This window comes from Acromyrmex echinatior, chromosome 13 (genome assembly GCF_024713525.1).
Source record: "Acromyrmex echinatior isolate Ae372 chromosome 13, ASM2471352v2, whole genome shotgun sequence".
Taxonomy (NCBI): domain Eukaryota; kingdom Metazoa; phylum Arthropoda; class Insecta; order Hymenoptera; family Formicidae; genus Acromyrmex; species Acromyrmex echinatior.
This window is the reverse complement of record NC_141864.1, coordinates 288279-316228: the sequence shown is the minus strand read 5'-3', so window position 1 is coordinate 316228 and position 27950 is coordinate 288279. Positions and strand designations below refer to the sequence as shown.

The 27950-nt window shown below is 28.6% G+C and overlaps 1 protein-coding gene, 1 long non-coding RNA gene and 2 pseudogenes across 2 annotated transcripts in view; 3 read left to right on the top strand and 1 right to left on the bottom strand.

The window, feature by feature from the left end:
• wake (ankyrin repeat and fibronectin type III domain containing protein wide awake) overlaps positions 1-27950 on the top strand; it is a 271094-nt gene that overhangs the window by 71877 nt on the left and 171267 nt on the right. The window lies entirely within an intron of this gene.
• On the top strand, positions 1759-13042 carry LOC147907451 (uncharacterized). Its single transcript, XR_015547198.1, has 2 exons — positions 1759-1898; positions 2016-13042. It is a non-coding gene; the product is annotated as an uncharacterized LOC147907451 (long non-coding RNA).
• On the bottom strand, positions 15867-17282 carry LOC147907450 (uncharacterized; annotated as a pseudogene).
• On the top strand, positions 19587-22168 carry LOC147907449 (uncharacterized; annotated as a pseudogene).

The following is a 27950-nucleotide window of genomic DNA, read 5'->3' as shown; positions in this document are numbered from 1 at the left end:
AAATAAAAAATTTTGTAATGAAAAAAGCGGCTTGGCGCCGCTAGTAAACTTGGCTTAGTCTAGCAGCGTCAAGTTTTTTACATTAAAAATTTATTATTTCAATTAACATACTCTGATTTTCATTTTTTAGAATAGAGAATACGTATCATTTAGATTGAGTTAGGAGATTACATGTGATATCATTATTTTTTAAATGAAAATACAAATATATGTACTACTTTGATTACTGTTACTTTAATAGTTTAAAATATGTATAAAGATGTTAGAATTTGGGTTTCATTTTAATTAATAAAAAATTTTTAATAAATAAAAATATTACCATTTTTATTAGTTAAAAGAAATTAAAGATGATTATTTTTTAAGAGGAATTAAATGTAGGACTACTTGAGTCTTATTGTTTAAAAGTAGTTATGCAACATAAGTGTTCCAACGAAATGTATTTTGGCGCAATTTAAAGATTTCACATATATTTTGAAAAAAATTACTTTGATAGTTTGGAGAATAGGTTTGGAATAGGTTTGGAATAAAAGATCATTTTTTTCTTCAAGTCATAATTATTAAATACATACACGTTAATTGTTCACCTTCAAATTAATCACAGAAATGACTTGATTTACATTTTGAATTTAAAATTGCAAAATATTATTTAACTCAAGAGATCAGCTTAATATTGCTACTTTGATATTATATAGCGCAGCAATATTTTATTCTATAATTTTGAATACATATGACTATAGTGGCTAAAATAATCAGTAAAAAAATTAGTTTATATGAACATGATGCTCCACTCAGTAAGTTTATCCGATAGAAGTGACGCAACCTGCGGAATGGTGATCCTTATTACATCCTCGTACATGATGCTCAGTTGCGTCTGAAAGCATTGTGACTGAAAACCATGAACATACATCTAATAAGACGAGATTCACAATGTATCTGCGCGAACAGGTCACTTCTCAACCAATCGTCTCTCGCTCTTTATTTACGTCTTCCTGTCTGGAGGAAGGTGTTCGCCTGTTGCCATCGCATGTCGCACATCTGAACGATCTGTACAGTCCACGGCGATCGCTCCTGCGCACTCGGAGCTTCTGCTAAGAAAGGTTTGCGATGGCGAACAAAGAAAGCTAGTTGTCACACCAGGTTAATAGGCTCCAATAGGAGCGTGTTCCACGAGCGATTGCGTTTCGGTTTCCTTTGCAACTGAAAGTCAACCGACAGCAGTGGTCGGTCTGGATTCGGCCATTTTCACGATTACTCCTCTTTTATTCTCTCCACAATTTTGTAGTTTATTAAACAATTATTCATAATTAATAGAAAAAGAAATGGAATCGTGAAATGGAATGCATCTTATAATGACAGCCGATGGTATAACTCATTGTAAGTAAAGTCGTTTTTAAAAATTACTTCGTGTTCGGTCGATTGAAGCGAGTGAAACACGATGTGATTATTAAGAAGAGACAGTTTTGATAAAAAAAATCGACGGTGACATGTGAGAAACATAATGACAGATAATATTTTCTCCAGTTAAAAAAGATGTTCAAAATTTCAGAAATATATGAAGACATTTGTGAAATATTTATCTTGTGGATTTTTAATCAAAGTGCTCCGAAATAAAATCGAACGAGTTAAACGTCCACCAAACATTCATCGATATCGGATTCTTGCCGTCGACGACATGGTTAGTTGCGAGGAGCATCGTGATCTTCACGAAATTTGTCCGCGACAGAACCATGCCGTCGGTGGATGAAAATGCATGACAGGCAAGAAAGAGTTTAAGGGATCCACCACGCGGAGAGGTGGAAGATCTTCTGAACGAACGTATCGACAAATACATCGGAAATCGTCACGGTATAAACCGGTTTCTGCATTTGGTGCAGCAACGTGCAACAATACTGCCGCCGGTAAGTATTAACGAAGAGATCTCGAGACAACGAATTACAGTGAATGCCACTGTGCCGCATGCCGGTCGATTCGATTACTCGGCGAATTATAAATGGTAGTTTTGTTTTAATGAATAGGACAGCAATTGAATTACCGACAGATCGCCTGAGGCTCCGTCAATCGCCTCAGAGATCGTGTTGACGATCTTAGATGATATAATCTATGGCACATTACGACTAGAACAATAATCTAATGTTTTTTAAGGTTTCATTATATCGTATTATATATATCCAGTGATGCGATTAGATAATTAAAAATTATCTAGATATAGATAAGGTAAATTACACAAAAATGTATTTTAGATAAGATGAAGATGATTAACTTTATATTAATCTAAATAAAAGATGAAATTTGAAATTTGAATTTTTATTTTGATAATTTTTAAGATATAATTTTGTTATTAAATAACTATTAGGTAAAACAATTTAGGATACAAAAGATGTGTGTATTCATATTTTCATTAATCCTTATTTTTTAAGAATAAAGATTTTTTGAACATTTCGTCTGATAAATGGTTCCTACATGGAATTGATATTTGTTGTTTAAAAGAAACGCTCTATTGATGCTGATGATAGCAATGTATTATAAGAGAGACCGGAGCCGGTTGTCACAGTTATTGATTAGTGATTTTTAGAAAAAAGTAAATGCCTGATTTTGAAATATTACATAAGTTATACTATACTTACATCCTTTAAATATTAAAAAAAATATTACTTGTGATTTTATTATATCGTAAAAAATAAGTTATTTAATTTTAAATAAAGATACGAAAATTTGACAATTAACCTCATGTTCTAGATTAATCGTCACACGTTCTAGATTTGGCAGTAGCATATTTGTTATAGACAACACATATAAAAAATATAATTTTTATTTTAATATAAGTTCTATATTTTGAAAAATAATAGTAATTGTGATATTAATACAAATAAAATAGTTATTTTAATCATAAAATATGTAATTTATTTTTGTACCGTTTCTATATGAAAAATGAAAAAATATATACAATATATATCTATATGAAATATAATATATTTGTAAGTATATTCTCTAAAACTGTGTTCTCTAATGATATTAAAATTAATTGTCACTTAACCTCATCTCATTTTTTAATCTACCTACACAGCCATTTTTAATAAGAAGTTGTATTTATAAACTTTGTCAGGATAATGATTAATTAATTGTAGCAAAGATTTTCTAAGACATGTCATTTTCTATGAATACAAGGATATCGTGATTAATAATGCCAATCACTTATCAGACAACAAAATAGATGATAAGAAAAATTTACTCACCAACTTCAATTTCTTAAACATCGTTATAAATAATATATACAATGCTTATGGTGCAAATCATTTTACACGACAAATTAATATTATATTAACAATCTACAGTAAAAAAAAGAGATTTCCTGCCATCCTGATTGAGTTATAAGCATTTTGATAATCAATCCCGTATGAAAACTAGCCCTGGTCTCTCCTACTAAAAAAAAGTTTATTTGACGTGTGAATACAAATTAAGAATATATCTAATTCCTTAGATTTATCTTCTAAATATGAAAGTACTTCAATATTGCTTTGAATTATGACTGATGTCATACTAATCTCAATTTTTTTATCTATATCACAAAAAAATCCTCATCACTACTAGAAGGCGTATAGAAACTTTTTTACAATACTCTTGTACAATCTCTTAGTTAAAAAAAAAAATAATTTCCTTCATTTAAGATAAAATAAAAATAATCTATATTTTTAATAATTTAGATAAAAATAAGATAAAGTCATTTTTTCTATCTAATTAATTAATTAATAGATAATTATCTAGATAATTTTATTTAAATAACGGAAAATACTGTATGTATATATCTCTTACTTCTCACAAGCACCTTGGCGCAAAAAAAGTTTAACAAAGATATAGGGAAACTGTAACATAGATTGTAAATATTTGTAGTGAAATGCAGAGTGAGATTGTTTGTCTTACAAATTCTTATTATTAGATTTTCGTAGATATTCGTAGTAGAACGTAGAGTGATGTTATTTGACGGAGAATTTCTTGATTTTTTTAAGTAAACAACGCTATCCTACTGCAAATATTTATAAAAAAAATAAGAATTTCTAAAGTCTTGTCTCAATCTATATTCCATATAAAAGTTTTTCTATTAAGAACGATTTGTCTACTTTAAAAATATATAGAAATTCATATTATTGCTGCTTTTCCGCGATTGATTGATTCTCTTGCTTCATTTATTTATTATTTATTTATTAAAATAACTGCCAGATCATGCACAGAAAGATCATGTATTTTAATAGCTATTAAGCAGATTAATTATTTCATATTATAGACAAAGGAGAGTAATATTTTTTTCCGTTCGAAAATGGTTTTGTTTCTACATTTTCTTATGTATGTTTCTTCATGAAAACATAAAATTATTATAATAATGATGCTGCACCCAATTACTTTGAATTAGTAATTTTAAATGATTGAAACATAATTGACATTGATTTCACGATGACATTGATTTAACGATGTGAAAAAGGATTTTGTTAACTTTATTTCACACACGCACACACATGCTCACGCGCAATCTCGGCCGCTCGGCTAGGTATCAATAAGGGGCGGGGGCATTCTAAATAACATATAAGTTTTAAGAAATTGTAGTAATAGTATACCCCTCCCATTAATCCAGAAAAGTATAAATCATATTAAAACACAATAGTTTACGAGATATTTAATTGTATACGATTTTTTATGCGCGTTATATTATAGTATATCCTTCCTTCATAAACTCGAGTAACAAGAATAATTCAGTAGAAGTAAAATTTTACCGGAAAAGAATTATAAACCAGTATTTTTTTTCGGAAATCTCGAAAAGCCATCAGAAAAGAAATGCGTATGTTTGAGACTCGAGACTTGTGAAGAAAATATGCGAAAAAAAATCGAATAGTTGCAAAAAGCAACAGTTTTTCGCTTATAAAACGAAAGATATCGATTGTAACGAAAGATCTTGATAGCGTGAAAAAAAATCGGTATAAACAATGTAGGTATTCGAAATAATTATAAAATTAAACGTGAAACGTTAAAATTGATTTATTAGTTCAGTAGAAAAAAAATAAAAAACACCGAAAGAGGCCTTTTTTTCACTCGCTCTCTGTTCATTGAGATTTAAACACAAAATTTCGAAAAATGTAGTCCCCATAATGACAAACAAATCTAGTCCTGAATGAGCCTGAAATGTTCATTAGTTTTTGCAAAAAATTATTTGTTGTTCACTAAAAATCTGTCTGCGGAAAACTTAATTACTTATATCTTTGAACAGTCGCACAGCAATTTACAGAGGTGATTTTTCGTCTCCAAGGATTGCACTATCACGTACATTTAGTTACAAAATGATTTTTTGCAGTTAAACTGTTATAAAATGATTTTGAAAGGTGTGTATCCTTTTTCGTATAAAAAAATGGATAATTCCGTTAATATGCATCATATCAAATACCTGTATGAAGCATTCGACAGCTGACATTTTTTTATGCATTTAAAAATAAAAAGGATATCCTCCGATTATTAGAAATGGAAATAACAATTTAAAATAAAATCATTGTGGCTTTAATTTTTAAGATTAAGAATTTCATCGGGCACCAATTTGTCAAGAAAGAATTGAATTTGCTGTTAAAAAATTCTTGAATCTTTTGCTGCCGAAAAAGTTTGTTTAAAAATTGGAAAATTGAGGAACGCGAGCGAGGCAGCGCGGAGTGGGGGAAGCTGGCGCGCAGTCTAGTGGAAGATCGACGACTCGCGCGTATCTGATTTTGTGCGTTAAAATTTGCTAAATTTACATTTTCTCAATAATAAATTGACGTAAAAACATGATCTTTTTTAATCTGAGGTAGTTCAACGAGATATAAACAAATAGCTTAAAAAATGTTTCGCAAAGTAAATGTAATCATGAAATTTTTAATTCTTCTTTTTTTGAATTTTTATTTCTTCGGTTTATTACTAAAAAATTATGTTAGAGTATGAAATGCATATCTGATTAACAAATTTAAGTCACATTAGCTATGTTTCTTTAAAATGCTGTAAAAAATATCCAATTGGACAATTAAATGTACGGAATTATCAATACAAAGTTGTTTTTGTGAATTTAATTGCAGATGCAAATATGATATAAGTAAATAAATAATATATATAATTAATAAGTAATTTGCCAAATGTTAGTGTAACTGTTGAATATAGTTGCAAAATATATTTTTCGTATAACACTAACTAACGTATAACTACTTTTATATTTGCGAAAGTTGAGTGTTATATCTTCAAAACTTACTCTAACATTTGACAAATTACTTATTAATTATTTGTTTACATATGTTACATTTGCATCTGCAATTAAATTCACAAAAACAATTTGATATTGATAATTCCATACATTTAATTGTCCAATTGAACACTTTTTTCAGCATATTAAATAAAGAAATATAGCTAATGTGATTTAAAATTATTAATCAGGCATGCACTTCATACTCAACGTGATTTTTTTAGTGATAAACCGAAAAAAATAAAAATTCAAGAAACGAAAAATTAAAAATTTTGTGATTACACTACGCAAAACATTTAATTAAACTATTTGTTTATATCTCGTCGAGTTATTCCAGATTAAAAAAAAAATCATATTTCTACATCAATTTATTATTGATCAATTTATTAGAAAATGTAACTTTAACAAATTTTATCGCACGAAATCATATACGCGAGTCGCCGAGCGGGCCGATCTTCCTCTCTCGATCAAGAGTCGACTTCCCCCACTCTGCCCGCCTCGCTCGCGTTCCTAAACTTGCCAAAAATTTAAACAAACTTTTTCGGTAGCAAAAGAGAATTCGAGAATTTTTTAATAGCAAATTCAATTCTTCCTTGACAAATTGGTATCAGACGGAAATCTCAATCTTAAAAATTAGAGCCATAGTGATTTTTGTAAAAAAAATTGTTATCTCGGCTCCTAATAATCGGAGGTTAATCTTTTTTTTTTAAATTCATAGAAAAATGTCAGCTGTCGAATGGTTCACACGGCTATTTGATATGCATATTAATGAAATTATTCCATTTTTTTATATGAAAAACGATACTCACTTTCAAAGTCGTTTTATAATAGTTTAACTTCAAAAAATAGTTTTGTTATGTGCGTGATAGTGCAATTCTTGAAGAAGAAAAATCACCCCTGTGAATTGCTGTGTGATTGTTTAAAAATGAAGAAATTAAATTTTTGCGTAGACAGGTTTTTAGTAAACAAATGGCTTTTTGCATAAACTAATGAACATTTCAGACTCGTTCAGAGCTACATTTAACAAGAATTTCAAAGCTTTGCGTTTAAATCTTAATGAACAAAGAGCGAGTGAAAAAAAAGCTTTTTTCAGTGTTTTATATTTTTTTTCTATTTAACTAATAGATCGATTTTCCACGTTTTATTTTGTAGGTATTTCGAATACCTATATTTTTCACACCGAACTTTTTTCCATACAATCAATATCTTTCAAGCGTTTTATAAGCGAAAAACGTGCTTTTTGCAATTATTTGATTTTTTTTCTCATATTTTCTTCGCAAGTCTCGAGTCTCAAACATAGGTATTTCTTTTCTGATGGCTTTTTGAGATTTTCGTAAAGAAAAATGCTGGTTTATACTTTTTTTTGTTAAAATTCTACTTCTACTGAATTACTCTTGTTATTCGAATTTATAAAGATGTGTAACGCGCATAAAAAATCGTAAACTATTAAATATCTCGTAAATTGTTGCATTTTAACATGATTTATACTATTCTGGATTAATGGGAGGGGTACACTATTACCACAGTATATAGAGTAGCGCAACTCTTTATCGGCATCTTTGATGTTGGCCAAAATGGAATGCACATGCGTAAAATAAGTTACTTAGCGTTACCACGATTATCACTTAAACTTCTTTCTCTTTTCATCCTTTTTTCATTCTGTCAAAATTCCTCGCAAAACTTATTAGATTTATTCGCAATCCAACGAATTCGTTGAAGTGAGTAAATACTATTGTAGGAACATTGGAGTATATTAGAACATGCAACGCAAATAAATCTAATATTGCAATAAAATAATTTAAACTTTATAAAAATTAATAAAAATAAATTATAAATATATTGAAAAATAAAAAAAATATATTGGAAAATTAGGAAAAATATTAAATTAACTTAAAAATGTATATTTATATAAAGAAATATTATGTAATTATATATCTATGAAAAGATCACTATTATGAGAAAGCTGATATAAAAGAAATTTATATACATATATGTTTAAAAATTAAGTTTATAATACAATAAATAAAAATAATAAATCTTTCTTGCTCGGTTTTTTATGTTATTGTTTTTCACTTTGTCACTTTTTCACAAAAATTAGACCAATCTCTCGAGGTTTTTCACACGACATTTCATCAAATGGACGATACATATAATACTTCCCTCTAAATTTCTACTTTGAATATATGTTTAAAAGATAAATGTTTAAGTGGAACATTGAAACGTCATTTAAATAGAGAGAGAGAGAGAGCGAGGAAGGGAGAGGGAAAGAGAGAGAGAAAAAGAGAGGGGGAAGAAGGAGAGAAAGGGACAATTTATTTCATGAATACACTTCATTTTGGCCAATATAAAATCAGGAGAATTGCGTTACTGCATATACTGTGCTATTATTATAATTTATTAAAATTTATATGTTATTTAGAATGCTTCCTACTCCTTTTTGATGCCTAGAGCCGTTCACTCTCGTTGCAGGTGAGCACACATAGAGTGCTTTTTCATTTGTGCGTTTTATGTCGTACGACAATTTTGTCGAACATACTGATTGACTGTTAGTGCGTATGCGATCGGTCGTACAATAAATGTCACAATTTTATCGAATGCATGTAATATGCATGATTGTGTACTTATTCGACAAAATCTGACGACAGAAGTTTTTCCTCTCTGTATCTTTGCATCATTCTTTTAAATTTTTTTAGAATCTCCAAATTAAGGATTCATTTCAGGAAGATAAATGCATATTTTATTTAAAGAAGAAAAAAAGAACATCGACAAATCATCGACATACATTTTTCATTTCCATTATGAACAGTTTCAAGCGAATTGTTTCAACCGACTCACCACAATAGAAATAGGAAGTTAATTATCTTCAAATGAAATGAAAATTAACTCTGTTAGGTCTCTGTTATGATTAATGAAATTATAAATATTCTACTCTAAAATCATTCACCTTAGCTCTGCAATTACGTGAGGATTGTACGTAATTTATTAATACAACACGATTCTATATAATAAATAATTATTATCGTCAACTCGATTGCATGACAATCGACAATGCATGTTTCGAGACGTTATGTACATATATACTTACATATTAGTGATTCGATATGATCGATATGATCGACACGACTGTCGTAAAATATTGAGCTCTGCTTTACTTCTTTTCGACACAATCCTACGTATTCTTCGACGGATGTTCTAAATTTTTCGACAGCCAATCAACACATCCGACGAACTCTTCAACGACGACAAAAACAAATGAAATAGCATCCATACATGGGCTCGTGCTTGCATATGTGTTACAGCGCCGCACTAGGATAAATGGCTGAATTTGTAGGCGTGGAAAAGTAACGTATGGACGACGAAATTTATGTTGCATGCTATTTCGTTATTATTTACTTAATTGTAAAAATTTGACTTGTCTCGTACTTATCAAAGTCGTAATTATCGAAAACTAAAGTCATCTTGGAATTTTGTAAAAGTGTATATTTTACTCATTTTAATAGCTATCAGACCGTGTGTTATTGCGAATATAGGCTCACTTTATGGCCATTTACTGACTGTCAAGGGAGAAAAGGACAGTTTTTGTCGATTTTTACAAAGCAATTGTCAAGCGATTTCGTCAATTGGATTTTTCCAAATTGTCTTTACTTACAAAAGTCATGCAACATAAATTAACGTATCATTCCTCGCTTCTGACGTCACAATTTCAACATGCAATTCCATTCCACCGCGAAGCGGGATTGTTTTGTTTACTCAGAAGCAGGATTGTTTTTTGTTTAAAACTTTTTTTTAAACAAATATTTAAAACATGTTTTAAACATCAGATTAAATTAAACATGCTTTTTTTAAAAATAATTTAAAACAAATATCTAAAACATTATGTTTAAAAAATGTGTTTTTGTAATAATATTATTTAATAGAGGAAAAGGTGAAACACTTCAATTACATTTTATACGATAACTTGGTTTACTTGGTTAATAATGAATATTTAAGTTTAAAACTTGAAAATTATATTCATTAAAATCTTGTTGAAATCGATTCTGGACTCAAAATTACGAAATATTTATTACTTAGGACACTATTAATAAAAATGTGGCGACATTGCGTAGTGGCGAATCGAAGAGAAACATGGATGGTAATGTAGCCTTCCATAAAAATAATCTTAAAAAGTTAGTTTTATTTAGAAAACAGTAGTATGGTTATAAAATTAACAAAAAAGTAGAAATGTATTACAGAATATATGCATGTATACAAATGTATATACATACACATATAAGTTTATGTATACAGGATATTTGGAAAATAATGATAAATCTTTTGCATAGAGGCAGAATGAATTAAACTGAGAAGAAAAGTCTCTATCATTTTGCAATGTTCGCAATAATTAACAAGATATTAATTGCTAAAAATTACCGAAAATTGGTCTTCAATAATTTATTGGAATAATATCAACTTTATAAAAAAACTGCAAAAGACAAAAATTGTTAATTTTCTTCTCATAGAGCTCTAAAAATTTTTTTAGAATTTTTTCAGAATTTTTAGAAAATGCAGTACTAAAGAATACTCATCATTATTTTCATCATTAATTTATCATTATTTTCGAAACACTCTGTATATAGGTAGCTCGGCAGCCTATAAAAATCTATAGTAACGTGAATTATATTATAGATTAATATTAAAACTACAATTAGTTCAAGGAATAATTATTTTAAAATAAAAATTTCAAAAAAGAAGCCGTGAGTAATCAATACGCATAAAGGACCACATTAACAAAATGCCGTGCTACTTTTTAAATTTGCATAACTTAAAATATATACAGTCAAATAAAATATTAAATAGCAAACAATACATTCAAATATACTTATATTCATGTGATAATGCACTTTAAAAAAATGAGAAAGTAGGTGTAATTATAAATGCTAAAATGTACCTCAAAAACATTTCAAAAATACGTTATAATAAAATATAATAAATATGTTTAAAAAGTTTTTTGTTTTAAACATGATTTTTTTTTAAAGCTGTTTAAAACATAAATATTAAAAACAAGTTTTAAACAAAAAAAACTGAATATTTTGTTTTTTAAAAAGAAAACACATTTTTTTTTCAACCCTGTGCTCAGGAGCCTTAAATGTACAATTAAATATGTAATTGGGACACCATGGGTCATCACACATTAAATATTCATGATGAAACGGAACAATACAGAAAGTATATATACTAAAAGAGCAGTTTATACTTCTAAACAATTAATTTTACTTTTATTATAATAAATTTTGTATTTTATATTAATGGTTATTTTTTTATTTCTAATTTGTTTTTTTCTTATTATAGGGTTATTAAAAAAAAATTCTTTAAAAAATTTTTTTTCGCAAATTTAAGTAATATGAATGTTATATGTATATATTATTGAGAGTAATATAGATATTATTAATATTGAATAATTAATTAAAATTCGTTAATTAATAATTAATTAAAAGTCGTTAAAAATTTTAAAAATTTTATTAGTGAATATAAACGCAATATGATTGATTAAAGTATTTTTCCGGCTACAATCATGCTAAAAAATTAATCGCATACAACCTATGAAAATGCCTCTCTGCGCATGCTCTCTGAAGGAGAAACTTTTGAGGCGAACGTATAAATACACATGCATAAATGTCCTATTTGTGTACATGAACACTAGTCTACACTGAAGACAAAATGTGGCAGGAGCATATCCCTGTGCCGCTCGGCGTGCGAGAAGAATTTCATCAAATTGCAAATTTGAATTACTCTAATTCAGAAACGGCACCACTAAGCTTTTCTTTTGTAAAGTTCCTGTAATATTTCTATAATACATTACATATTCATTAAAAAAAAAAATTTGTAGAAGATTTTTGTCGCAAAATATTAAAACATTACTTTGGCAAGGCTTGATATAGGAATTTATGTGTTAAAAGCTGAAACTTTGAAAGTGAATATCTCCATTTTGGCACTGCTAAGGTCTTTGAAATTTTAATCACATATAAATAAAATTATTTTAAACATAATATTCAAATTTCAAAAAATTTTATAGGAACTCAATTTCTCAGAGAAATATCCTAAAGATCAATATAATGTCACAATATGAACTAGTATCATTTCCATATGTTGAGTTAGACTGTTTTCTGAAAATATCATTATATATTGTACATGTTTTATCTTACATAATGAACGAGGATACGTATAAGAGCAATCAGACAATTTACCGAAAGTAACAGTGCCAATGTTAACTGATTTTTTCGTACAAAATGAGTGTTTCAACATCGCGGAAATAAGAGGTGTCAAAGCTGAAAGATAAGCATCCCCTAAAAATAAAATTTTTTGAAATATAAATATGTTTTATTATATTATGAATAATATTTATATTAATACTAACATTATAATATCCAGTGTAAAAATATTATTGAATAAATGTATTATAAAAGTTTATAAATTTCTTTGATAAGTTATTAAATGTATGATCACATGTATGATTTATATACGTTTATATGCGTGCGTGCATGGGTATATTTAAAAAAGGTATTAGAAATAAAATAGGGAATTCGACTTCGGTGATGCTGACCTTGATATATATTGTCAAGGTAATGACCCTAAATGACCATCAAAGGATTATGTTAATCGCTCATTGTTTAAATAAGGAATTATTAAAACTAAAATGGACAATTGACTTCCAATGACCTTGATCCTCCCACACATTATGAAAGTCATCACACTGAATAACCTTCGGAAGGTTATAGCAGTAGTCCATCACACGTTACAAAGTTAAAAAAAAAAAGATAACCTTGACATATATTATTAAGGCCACGACCTTGAGTGACCATCGGACAGTTTTATTAGTCGACCTTTGAGTTAAAGAGTTATTAATAAGCAAAGTAAAAAGATTGAGGTTGCCATCTGTCAACTGAAGTTTGAGACGTAATCCATGGACCAGGCAGATGTGGACCACGTTTCTTAAAATTAAAATTCAATAAAATTTTGGAACTTATTGCAATATCTCTACTTGTAGGGCAAATAGAAAAAAAATTAATGCACTTTCATTACACAATTCGGGTACAAGTTATCGATTGATTATACATAGAATTTGATCGGCATAGCGGTCATTGAGATATAATAATCGTGATCTCGGACAACTCATCGTTTCGTGTAAATGTAGATAATATCTCGCTCTTCGCGTTCCAATAGCGCCATTACCGTGTCTCAAGATGGTGTTACAATGTACCCTGGCGATGTGGTACTTTTAACCCTAAATTGATGTTGTAAAAATTTATATATAAATATATATAAATATAAAAACATATATAAAATTTATATAAATATATTTATAATAAAATTTATATAAATATATTTGAAACCTCTTAAAAATATCAAAAAAAACATATATATAGCGAAAAAAAACCTATTTTAGAATTAATAAAACGAAAACATGATAAAAAGCATTTTATTTGAAAGTTTAAAGCAAAAAAATATAACATCGTAAAACGTGGCTTATTTGAACACCCTACATATAACTTCTTTTACATGCAGCGCGCGCGCGATTCATTGATGAAGAGTATGTATACTAGAATGATTCTAACCCAAGGTCTTCTGATAGAGGCACGAAGAGCGTAGGGAAGAAGGAGGAAGGCGCGGGAAGATCCCGGCGCTATCAGTGTTTACATAAACATAGGCCCCCGGTCGATGGATTACATAAACATAATATGCGTGATGACATTTCGCTATGCCTTCCGTATTTTTCACCGCCGCCATCGTCCGCTACCCTTCCCAAAAATGCATCGATATCAAAGGCTTGCATACTCTTACCATATATACTTACTATCTCTCTTTCTCTTATGTGTCGTCATCTTTCCCGCCACTTTGTTGTCCCCGTTGAATTAAATAGAGCGAATGCTTAATACGGGCGTGACAGTACCATCGAGCGCGAATGCTGGCGGCGCGCGAAATATGATAGCGCTGCGATAGTTAGAAAGGAATGAATAATGTCGTACATCCAGATATATAGTTTAAATATGCATTTATTTTTATATATATCGTAGTTTTACAATATACAGTTCTTACAATATTTATAAGCAGGAATTTTAATTTAATTTAATTTAATTAATTTTAAATCGAATTTTAAGCACCTGCCCAATTAGCAATAAAATGTACATTTACTTTTCACACTGTTTACAATATTATCTAAAGCATAAACAACTATTAACTCACACTCTATATTTGATTTTTTATTATAAATTTTGCGCAAAAAATTTACAGCAGCACATTTATCGATGATACAATTTTCACCTAAAAGTGTTACAAAATATTTAAATTTTTCATTGACGATATGCGTATACTGGTACAATTCACAGTATACGTTCTCGACGCAATGTTTGAGTTCGAACATGAAGAGCACGGTTGACGGCTTCATATACAGATATGTTTCGCCCAATATTAATTTGATCACATTCACATCACAGCATTTTTACAATTTCTATCACTTGGATCGATAATGATAAAAGTGTGATTGATTGCACGAACCGCTCAATATCCGTGCACCTTTCGATGAAAGCCACATTTCACGAGGCTTTATGTTATGAAGATTATGTTGTTACCTTATTTGTCACCAATTGCAATTTCTACAAAAGACACAGGTCCCATGACAATTTCGACATCCAGATATTTGTAAGCTGTAGGAGTCAGTGTAAATCTTCTTCCCAATATACGAGGTGTATGACGGGGTTTCTTACAAGAAGGTGATCTGCAGAAAAAAGTATTATATATATTATATATATACATATATAAAATAGAGAAAAAAGAAAAATAGATAAACAAACTGTAGAGAAAAGGTATAAAACAAAATTTATAAAATAAAAACTTATTGTTTATAAAACTTTTCATCTGGAATAGGAACGTAAAGTCTGATGGAATCGTATATACTTGGATAACGTTGCAATAGTGGTCCGTCTGAACGACTGATGCAGTAACATTGCCCGAACTCTTTCTAAAGTTTCGTCTCCGCCATCACATTTCTTCAGAAATGCATATGAAATTGTTCAACCAACACAAGCGAGAGATCAAAAATGCAAGCGCCGATATACAACAGCTTTGTTAGTGTGTAATAAACGATTTTTTTGAGAACATTCGACATATTAATACGACATATTTCGCGATGATATTATGAATGTAATTTTGATATATTGCGACGGTGCCAAATCTTAGGCATGATGATATAAAATTTAAAAATTGAGATGAATTGCGACGGTGCCAAATAGTGCGCATAATTATATATGTCCTATCCATTGTAGTCCTATACTCGCCATAGTATTCGCGCTCTCTCTTTTTCCCGTTATATTCTCTTCCATGTTCTCTTTTCTTCTTGCTCAATTTTATTAAATAAATATGATATTTGTTTTACGATTTTTTAATGATATGACTTAGCAATGCTTTTAATTTAGCAACTAATTATAATATTTTTAGTAATGTAATGTAATGCAAATAGCTGAGCGTTCCTAATTTATCAAACCATTATAAACTATTATTGAGTAGTTATCGAACTTATTGTACTACGTCATACTACTGAAAAGCTATCATATGTTGTTAATTAATTCTAAATAACTATATACAAAGAAAATTCTTTTCCACTCGCGGTAAGAAGAAACAGGAATGTGCAGGTTTCAAAGTTACAAGCAGATATCATAGAAGGGAGCGAAAAAAATATTTTAGGATGAAAATTATTTTATTATGAAGGAAACCCAGAAAGAAATAGAGATTAGAATTATAATTTCTTATTATTCAATTTTTATTTTAATAATTTAATTAACTTATATATTTGAGGAAAAATTACACGCCTTCTTATCATATATAATTCTAAACCGAATAGACGCAGGCAAAAAGGAGACTGAAAATAATTTAAAAAATTCAATAACATATTTAAGTATCATATTATACATTTTTTTACAAAACATTAATTTATTTCTTACTTTAAATGTAACGCAGTTATAATTTCATCTGAAGCGCACATTACTAATTCACACTCCATGATTGAGTTTTATTAAACTTCACGCAATCTTTTAATGCATCACATTTATTGTTAATACAATTTTGGCGTATAGTAGTCGAAAATTGTTGATATATGTTCTCTCGCACGCGATTTTATTAAAAAGATATGGTATTCATTTTATAACTTTTATGGTGCGATTTTACAATAGAATGATACGAGTACAATTTTAATAATGTTTTAATGCTATAAGTCGATCAAATGGACGCGCTTTCTTAAGTAATTTATTATCACGAAGATATGAAGAAGGAATGATGAAGATATTAGGGAAAAGATAAATTTTCAAAGAAATATGTATATATTTTTTAATATAGATTTATTTATCTAATTTTTAATGCAGCATATACAATATAATTTAAACCATAGATCACTAGTTCGCATTCTATAATAGAATTTTTATCATAAATTTTGTACAAAGTATTTGCAGCATCGCGTTTACTAGTAATACGATTTTGTCTTACAAATGATACAAAATATTTGAATTTTTCACTAACACCTTGCGTGACATATTGATTTAGTTTATAGTACGCATGCTCGAGCTCAAATAAAAAAAGTATGGTTGTTGGTTTCATATACGTGTATCATACAATGACAATTTTACGTTTTCACATACTTTAACAAGTTCTACATTCAGATCTTGAGTTGGTGATGATGATGATGGGACAGTTGACTGCATTAATCGCTCAATATCTGCACATCTCTCGATGAACGCCTTCCACGTAGCATGAGGCAGGATTATGCGATTGCCTCGATTGTCGTTGATCGCAATTTCTACATAGGTCCTACGACGATTCCGATGTCCAAGAACTTATACGCTGTCAACGTCAATACATATCTCATCAAGATATGAAATATGTAGCGAGGTTTCGAAGATGTATGAGAAGATGCGCTGTAGAAAATAGAAAATGTAAATAGACCATAGAAAAGTACATAATATATAAAATGTACAATCAAAATTTTATAAAAATTGAATAAATTTACTGTCTCTCACTTACTTTAATATAGATATCATAAGTATTTTATGACATTGAAGTAATATATGTTCCACAACGTCTATGTGTGGATGAGCTTCGCTGTATGTTCCATCAGTAACATTACAAATCGTACAATGACATATAGGAAGATTTAAATTTACGTAATCATCAAACTTCAAATCACATATCTTGAAATGTTTATATATTTGCTATGTCTTATGCTTGGTACATCATGTATTATTGCGAGTAAACACGTTTCGGAATCCAAGTTCTTTATACTGCGCGATTGAAATGCATCATCGACGAGCAATATTGTTTATTAATTTCACACAGAGTAACGTAAACGTACAATTCTTGTTTAACGTTTAAAGTATAATATCTCATAGACGTTTTTTGATGCGATGACTGCAACGGTAATTATTTACTGAGCGGTTGATGATTAGAACTCTCTTTTGTTCATGCGTTTTCTATTTCATTATTTTTATATAATTTATTTTTTATTTTTTTATTTTTTTATTTATTTATTTTTTTCTTTTGGATGGTATATTCAATGTGGAATTTTATGTATCTTTTCAAATATGCGAGTTAAGTCAGTGCAATTGCCATCAAGCCTACATTAAATTATGCAATGACACATATATAAGAATGCACTTTGACGATATCAAATCTTTTTTTATATCTAAGGGATCAGTGATAACAAAGTCTGTCTGTTCTCATTCTCTTTTCAAAAATAAGTTTAGGCAGTGTATTCATTGTAGAATTTTACGTATTTTTATAAATACGTAGTTAGTTTTTCAGAGTAATGTTAAGACAAATAATATACAAACGTATACCACCGGTATCTAAGTTATCCTAATTGCAAAGAATTCGTCGCATATCTTTAATGTTATAATATTTTTTTAAAGATTATAAAAGACCAACATTGTTAGTCAACTGATCTCTTAGATAAAAATAAATACTTTATTTCTTTGAACGTTTACGGTCTATGTTCACTGCTACAATATCAAATTCTTGCTTAATAACGACAATCATTTATTGTTATTATAGGATTAAATTGTTGCAATATGGTTCTGTCTCATTATTGTGATCATAAACTTTCTAATATATACTGATACAACGGTAAATCCGTGACATTAGCTATACCGTTTCTAAATAGATTTCATACAATTATATGTTATTAATTTAGTCCCTCTTTTAATTCTTTTTATTCTTTTTATTTTTTGTTTTACATGTATCTTATAAAATTTTATTACCTTAATTACAAGAAATATTAATTTTATTTATAAAAGATTTTTGTTCCTGATTTGACATGCTTATAAATAAACTTTACCAAGGAATAATATATGTATGCATATGCTATAAATCGTATAAAAAAATTTTTATAATTAGATAAATAAATTTGAATTCCATAGGTGAAACGAAATTCTATAATCGATCAAAGTTGATCTTATTACCTAAATATTTCAGTAAGAATTTATATAAGTATACTAGACAATTCTATAATTCTGTGCAATAAAATCCTTTCCAATCTTGAAACGCAGTCATGGCTAGAACTATAATAGTATTAATAGTATTATAAAATGTCATATTATAATTGTGTGTTCATACTTATCCCCTTGAAAAACAATGTTCACTCACCAGTTATTGGTTTTCAATATAATTTAAAGCGCGAACTATTCACATTCTATAATAGAAGCTTTACCATAAATTTTGTAAAAAGTACATACAATACTTATTTTTTTTATTTAATAATATATTTATTAATAATACAACTTTTGGTTCTCACCAATGATGCCTCACCATTTTGTGTACACTTCATTTTTTCTCGTTTAAGTCTGTAATCGTCATGTTTTTTTGTTATTTTGTAAATAATGTACAAATAAATTAAATTAAAAATTAAATTAAATTAAATATGTACATATGCATATTAAGTACGTATGTACGTACACACGTACATATTGTATGTATGAATGAACGTATGTATAAATTTTTTTTAACATACCGTTCAAAAATTAAATAATTAATACTAATAACAATTAGGCAATCCATTACAACATTACGTCTGAAACTTAATCGGATTTTCACTTTCAATACAAATACAGACAAATTATGATGTTACAAACTATAAGATATGCAATGAATCCTGCAATGATTGTGTGTCATTTTGTTTATTTAATCCCTGCAATTGCTTTTTTCACGTAAATCTTTGAAATCTTTCTGATTGTAAAACTTGTTATAATATGCATTGAAATTGTGAGCAAGAAGAAAAGAGAACGTGGAAGAGAATATAATGGGAAGAAGAGAGAGCGCGAATACTATGGCGAGTATAGGACTACAACGGATAGGACATATATAATTATGCGCACTATTTGGCACCGTCACAATGTATCAAAATTACATTCATAATGTTATCGCGAAATATGTCGTATTAATACGTCGAATGTCCTTAAAAAAATCTTTTATTACACACTAACAAAACTGTTGTATATTGGCGCTTGCATTTTTGATCTCTCACTTGTGTTGGTTGAACAATTTCATATGCATTTCTGAAGAAGTGTGATGAAACTTTAGAAAGAGTTCGGGTAATGTTACTGCATCGTTCAGACGGACCGCTACTGCAACGCTTTCCAAGCATATACGATTCCAGAGACTTTACGTTCCTATTCCAGATGAAGAGTTTTATAAATAGTAAATTTTTATTTAATAAATTTTTTTATACTTTTTCTCTACAGTTTGTTTATCTATTTTCCTTTTTTTCTCTATTTTATATATGTATTATATATATATAATACTTTTTTCTGCAGATCATTTTCTTGTAAGAATCCCCGTCATACATCTTGTATATTGGGAAGAAGATTTACACTGATTCCTATAGCTTACAAATATCTGGATGTCGGAATCGTCATGGGACCTGTGTCTTTTGTAGAAATTGCAATTGGCGACAACTAAGGTAACAACATAATCTTCATAACATAAACCTCGTGAAATGTGGAAAGCTTTCATCGAAAGATGCGCGGATATTGAGCGGTTCATGCAATCAATCGCATCTTCATCATTATAGGTCCAAGACCTAGTGATAGAAATTGTAAAAATACTGTGATGTGGTCAAATTAATACTGAGCGAAACATATCTGTATATGAAGCCGTCAACCGTGCTCTTCATGTTCGAACTCAAACATTGCGTCGAGAACGTATACTCTGAATTGTATCAGTATACGCATATCGTCAATGAAAAATTTAAATATTTTATAACACTTTTAGGTGAAAATTGTATCATCGATAAATGTGCTGCTGTAAATTTTTTACGCAAACTTTATAATAAAAAATCAAATATAGAGTGTGAGTTAATAGTTTATGCTTTAGATAATATTATAAACAGTGTGAAGAGTAAATGTACATTTTATTGCTAATTGGAAGCAGGTGCTTAAAATTCGATTTAAAATTAATTAAATTAAATTAAATTAAAGTTCCTGCTTATAAATATTGTAAGAACTGTATATTGTAAAACTACGATATATATAAAAATAAATGCATATTTAAACTATATATCTGGATGTACGACATTATTCATTCCTTTCTAACTATCGCAGCGCTATCATATTTCGCGCGCCGCCAGCATTCGCGCTCGATGGTACTGTCACGCCCGTATTAAGCATTCGCTCTATTTAATTCAACGGGGATAATAAAGTGGCGGGAAAGATGACGACACATAAGAAAAAGAGAGATAGTAAGTATATATGGTAAGAGTATGCAAGCCTTTGATATCGATGCATTTTTGGAAAGAGTAGCGGACGGTGGCGGCGGTGAAAAATACGGAAGGCATAGCGAAACGTCATTATGCATATTATGTAATCCATCGATCGGAGTCCTATGTTTATGTAAACATTGATATCGCCGGGACCTTCCCGCACCTTCCCTCTTTTTCCCTTCGTCCACGAGTACCCCCCGCGCCATTCCTGCCATGCCTCGCGCCTTCCCTGCCATGCCTCGCGCCCTCCTCAGAGAACCTGGATTAGAATCTCCCTAGTATACCGACTATGAGACAAACACAGGTCTCGATACCGACTATTTTTGTTCTTCGTATGATCATCTTATCTCTTATCATTTAAAAGATATACGCATTACAATTAACCTCCGTTACTGTCTTCAGTCTCCCCTATATATGTAGGTTATGTATCTAAAAAAAATTTAACGATATAAAAATTAAATTTAAATTTAAAAAAATTGATTGATTAAAAGAATATATATATTAATTTTATAAAACTTACATTAAAATGATCTTTGCAACAATAAAAAGGTACAGTTAGTGATATATCATGCCATACCTGTTTTATCGTACATATACATTTTTTTCGTATTTCTCCTTTCGGCACACACATACACACACCACACACACACACACACACACACACACACACACACACACACACACACACACACACACACACACTCAGCAGATAATGTTTTTTAAACATTTATTTCTCATTAATTTAACATTTTTCGTTTTCAAAATTCATTTATTTAATGTTTATTAAACATTTTACATTATAATTTTTTATTTGCAATAAATGAATGAAAAAACACTGTTTATTTAACGTTTATTTACAGTTTATTTTGAATTTATTTTTTATTTGAAATAATAATTTGAAAAAACACTTTTTAAACATTTATTTAATGTTTATTAAAAATGTTTATTTAACATTAATTATTCATTTGAAATAACAGTTTGAAAAAACATTTTTAAACGTTTATTTAACGTTTATTAAATGTTTATTTTTCATTAATTATTCATTTGAAATGTGGTAGTAAGAAACATTTATTTCACATTTATTTAACGTTTAGTAAATAAATAATTAAAGAAATATAATTAGTAAAGGTTTAAAGAAATATTTTTTAAATGTTTGTTTACATTTATAAAATTTTTACTTTTTGTTGTTAACGTTTATAAAATGTTTGTTTTACATTTTTTAATCATTTAAAATGTGATGATAAGAAACATTTATTTCATATTTATTTAATGTTTAGTAAATGTTCATTTCACATTAATTATTTGTTTGAAATAATGGCTTAAAGAAACATTTATTTAATGTTTATAAAGATTATGTGTTTCGCGGGTTTTCTCGTGTCCAGATGCATACTTGGAATGTCAACGTTTCGTGAACCTTGCAATCTACTTCATCAGGGCGAGTCTGATACAGTATCGGAATGTTATGGATCTGGACACGAGAAAACCCGTGAAACAAATAATCTTTGTATAGAAAGCACCAGTGGAAGCCTCAGAATATTCACTAGCGGAAGAATATTATATAATGTTTATTAATTTTTTTTTAAACTTTTATATTATTAAATAAATGTTTGTTTTTTATTTATTATTATTATAATTTGATTAAAAAGACATTTAACATTTATCTGACGTTTATTATAAAAAAATATTATTTTCTAAAACTCAAATTAATAAAAAAACAGATCAGAATAATAAAATAATCACGAAAGGAAAGTTAACACAATATAATTGCGTTAAGTGTACCATATATGGACAATAAGAACTGTGTGCATCAATAGTTATAAGTGGCGTAACGGATAAGGTACGAGACTCATAATTCTGAGGTCTCAGATTCAAAACCTAGCTGATAAGTGAAAAAGTTTAAAAATATAATAATTAAAAATTAGAATTAATTAATAAAATTCATTGTCTGTAATGTTTAGGTACTGTTGATAAAAAATAAATTTAAAAAAATTCTGCGTTGTTATTTTTTCTAATTTTATTCAAATAATTTTGATTAGAAAACGTTGTTTTAATACAATGTGATTGAAAAGGCATATATCATGAGCGCAAGATGTTAGTAGTGAAATATTTATATTTTAATAGATTATCATAGAATAAAAACAATACAATCAAATAAACGTTACGGCCTTATATCAGGCCATCTTCAGTATTACAAAATTAATATAATATATGTGTTATAACTTTCATACATGTTGAACAATTCCTATATAGTTTCGAATAAATTTTATTCACGTTATAATAAAACATTTTTCACGCACAATTACAATTATATTTTCGAAGAGCTTGACACTCAGGTTATTATTATAAAAAATTTTTTTAGTCAATAAAATCATGTCAAATACTTCAGATGTCAATTGTCGTTTTTTTGTCACAACGATTTAGTCGAACTTATTGAAACACATAATTTCCAGATTCTATTAAATGTGAAATTTATTAATAATGTTAATAGCTCTTCAATTGAAAAAATAAATTTAACTATGATATATATATATATATATATATATATATATATATATATATAATACTGTGTTAACAATAAGTTGAATTGAATCCAAGACTTGGAAATCTATATTGAACTGCTCAAGAATCGAAAACACAATATCTAATTTTTCTTATTAATATGCTTCTTATTTATGTTATTTTTCTAAATATTAGATTCATATTTTATTTCTATGTTATTATATCGAGATCTAGCAGCGCCAAGTGTTTTTAAGTGAAAAATTTTTCTATTTAGATTAAATTTTTTCATTTTATACGATTAATTCTTTAATTTTTTGTGGTAACACTTAAATGAAGCAAGGTAATGCAATTTTGTGATAATGTTTTGTAAGATGTTTTGAAGAAGAATTAAATAACCACTACTTCGTTGGAAAGGAAAATTTCTTCGAATGAATTGTGATATAATAATTTTATTTAAGAGGAATTTTATTTAAGATCCTTCAATAAGATATTCATAGTATACTTAAGTTTCATTGTATAAAAATTAAAGATAGTTTGGATTAAGTAAATAATAAAGACAGTATCACTTGGGTTTCATTTTTTATTTTGATAGTAAAACTTAATTTGGCGTTATAGTTGTTGATCAAATCTTTTACACAAATGATATATACCATTAGATTAATATTTATTGCACTTGCATATATACTATATTGTAATTTTTTTAGAACTTCGCGCCGAATTGTTTTTCCGGACTATAAACGCAATTAAAATTATTCTATTAGGTTGGTGCATATGAAGTGTCGGATTTTTAAGTGAATATATAAAACTGCATATCTTTTTTAAAAAGCTGTTTATTTAATCAAAATATGCTTCATTTGTTTTAATACACTTTTCCCAATGAGATTTTAATGCATAGATGCCTGTCTTAAAGAAATTCTGATCTTTAGAATCAATAAACTTTGATATGGAATTTTTCAGTCTTCATTTTCTGTCTTCATTTTCATACTATTTAGCCCGTAAAAACTATTCTAAATGTTTAAAAAAATGAAAGTCGGTTGGCGAAAGATCCGGTGAATAAGCTGGGTGCTGCAAAATTTCATATTTTAATTCATTTAATTTCGCAATTGTTTTGTACGACGTATGCGGCCGAGCGTTGTCATGGAGAAGTATTGGGCCATGCCGATTAACAAGTAATGGGCGTATAATTTTCAATTTTTCATGCATTTCATCAATGTACTGATAGTACTTTTCGGCTGTAATTGTCTTCCCAGTTCGAAGGAATGAGTAATGAATTACTCTAGTCACATTCCACCAAACTGTTATTAAAATTTTCCGTGGATGAAGTGATGGCCTTGGAGTATGAGCACAAGCCTCATTCCTATCAACCACCGAGCACACCTTTTCCTATTGTCGTAAAGAATTTTCATCACAAATAATAATCCGATCGAAAAATGGCTCTCGATGAAATCGGGTTAGTAATGATGAGCATACGTTCAATCGATCCAGCTTATTTCGCTCGGTTAATTCGTGCGGTATTCATTTATCCATTTTTTTCATCTTGCCAATTTCAGAAAGGTGTCGCAATATCGTTGTATGGTCAACTTTCATTCTGGTAGCAAGTTCTCTTGTAGATACAGTTGGATTCGTTTCCACCAATACTTTCAGAGCATCATTTTTCACAGAAAAATTGGGTCTTCCACGCGGTTCATTTTGTAGGGAAAAATCACCAGATCGAAATTTTTCAAATCAACGCTGCACTTTTCGATCGTTAACAGTATTCTCCCCAAATGCCTGGTTTATATTGCGTGCAGCTTTTGCAGCATTATTACCAAGTTTATACTCATATAAAAAAATTACATGAATATCAGTTGAATTCATATCCTTACGAAATTCAAAACAAATAACAAAATGGAACACTTTCGAGAAAATCTTCTTTGTTCAAATGTGACACTGGCAATGGACAATGCGACTATAAACGAAGTTATGCCAAAAACAAAAGCATAACGAAACAGAGACAAACGTTCATATGTAAAGAAAATCCGACATTTCATATGCACCAACCTAATAGTAATCGCGAATTAAATTGACATGGAATTTAATAACTTGTTATCATCAAGCATCATATTTTAAAGATGTTAATATGTTGGAATTATTAATAAATTTATTGCGAAAAATATTAAAATATCTGTCGACATTGGTATGTAATTAAGTCATACATTATAGTCATTTGGTAAAGTTGCAGATAATACTCAAGAGATCTTAATTTCAGGCATACTGTTCGCTCCAATGATGATCAATTAATATAGTCAGTTTTATATCACCAAACAATACATATACAAATAGGCAAAATGCGAAAGAATTCTAAGATGCTTCGCCATTCTAAGACGTTATCCATGATGAGTATTATCTGCAATTTCACCAAGTGTGACTATAATGTATGACTCAATTACATGTCATGTGGCGACAGATATTTATAAAAGGGATCGTCTAAGAGATAATAAATCATTTAATTACTATTTCTTTTGTAATTACATGCGGTTAAACAGTTGTTTTTTTCAAAATTAAGTTTACTTTTATTTGCACATTGAAAATGACACGATCGTTGTCGAAACATATGTTTGTTATTTGAACATTAAATGTTATTGTGTTCGTAGCCCTTCTTTTTTATTTGTATTGATTTATATAGTGTATATTAGTAATTCAAGATTGAATTATTAAAAGTAATAAAGATTCAGCTTCAACCTTAATAGGCATTTTTTTAGTATTGATTGTGTTTCTCACATATGCGGTCTAAAATAAAGATTCTTAATATTGTTTATATTACGTCGCTTGGAAGAAAGACTTCCTCCTTATTGCACCGATTATTGCGAAGAATATTACTAAGGCCTGAGTAGTCTAATGGCTTAGGACGCTCGTACAGAATACAAGAGATCCGGGTTAAAGTCCCGGCCGAGGTAACATTTTTCGCAATAAATTTAACAGTCTCAACATATTAACATCTTTATAATATGATGCTTGATGGTAGCATCAAATTGCTTGACAATTTAATTCGTGAGTCAATTTAATTACTAGAGTAGTTTTAATTGCGTTTATAGTCCGGAAAAACAATTCGGCCCAATTGTAAAAAGACTACAACATGGTATATACAAATACATATATAATGTATTAGTAATTCAATATTGAATTATTTAAAGCAATGAAGATCCACCTTCAACCATAATAGGCATTTTTCTAGTAGTTTCTCTAGTTCTATTGATTGTATTTCTCACATATTTGGTCTAAAATAAAGATTCTTAATATTCATTATTTATTAAATTTAGCATGGAATAAAAAAATGAGATTTAACTTGGCGTCAGACCTTGATATCAAATCTATTGTATAATAAGAATAATACGTATCATTACAGTAATATTATTTATACTATATTATGTTGTAATATTATTTAATTTGGTATCCGAATTACATGGAATTTAACTTGACACCAATTGTTGATATCAAATTTTTTTTACGAATGATACATAGAATTTTGAAGAATTTAACTTGGCGTCAATTTTGTTGATATCAAATCTTTTATACAAATGATACATATCATTAGAGTTAAGTAAATGACAAGAGACAGTACCATTTGTGTTTTACTTTTTAATTTGATAAAATTTAACTTGATTAGTTAAGAATGTAGCATTTGGGTTTTTATTTTTCATTTGACACATTATTTTTTTTTAATAGTAATAATTTTTACAGAGAATTAAAGTTTCCATTACTTGGGTTGGAATAAGTAAAATTTAACTTAATTAGTTAAGATTGTAGCATCTAGGTTCTAATTTTTCATTTGATACATTAATTTTTTTCGAGAGAAATAGTTTTTGAGAATTAAAGTTGCTATTACTTGGGTTGAAATAAGGAGATCTTCAATAAGAATATCTTTGAAAAAAAATTAAAACTATTATTAAATAGGTTGGATTCTTAGATTTATTCAAGAAGCACATATTTTAACACCTTTTTTTACTTTTTTTAAAAAAGTAAGTTTGTACTGATATCACGTATTTTGTAGTAACGAATGTCTTTATAAACAATTTACCTTATATTTGACTTTAAAATAGATTTTCATGTGTTTGTACAGGAGAAATCACTTTTTTATTATCATTTCGTAGCTTATAAGAATCGCCGAATATTTGTTTTTAATAATTTTTTACTCAAATACTATAAATTTTACAGAAAAACAACAAGAGACAAAAATTGTTTCCTTTCTTTTCATAGAATTCTACGAATTTTTTCAGAATTTTTTATCAAATTTTTAATACCGCATTTTTTATTGGCAACTCTTTTTATTAATATAAGGAGATACTAAAAAATTCTGAAAAAATTTTCAGAACTCTATGAGAATAAAATAAACAATTTTTATCACTTGCTGTTTTTATGTAAAGTTGATAGTTTTTGAATAAAAATTTATTAAAT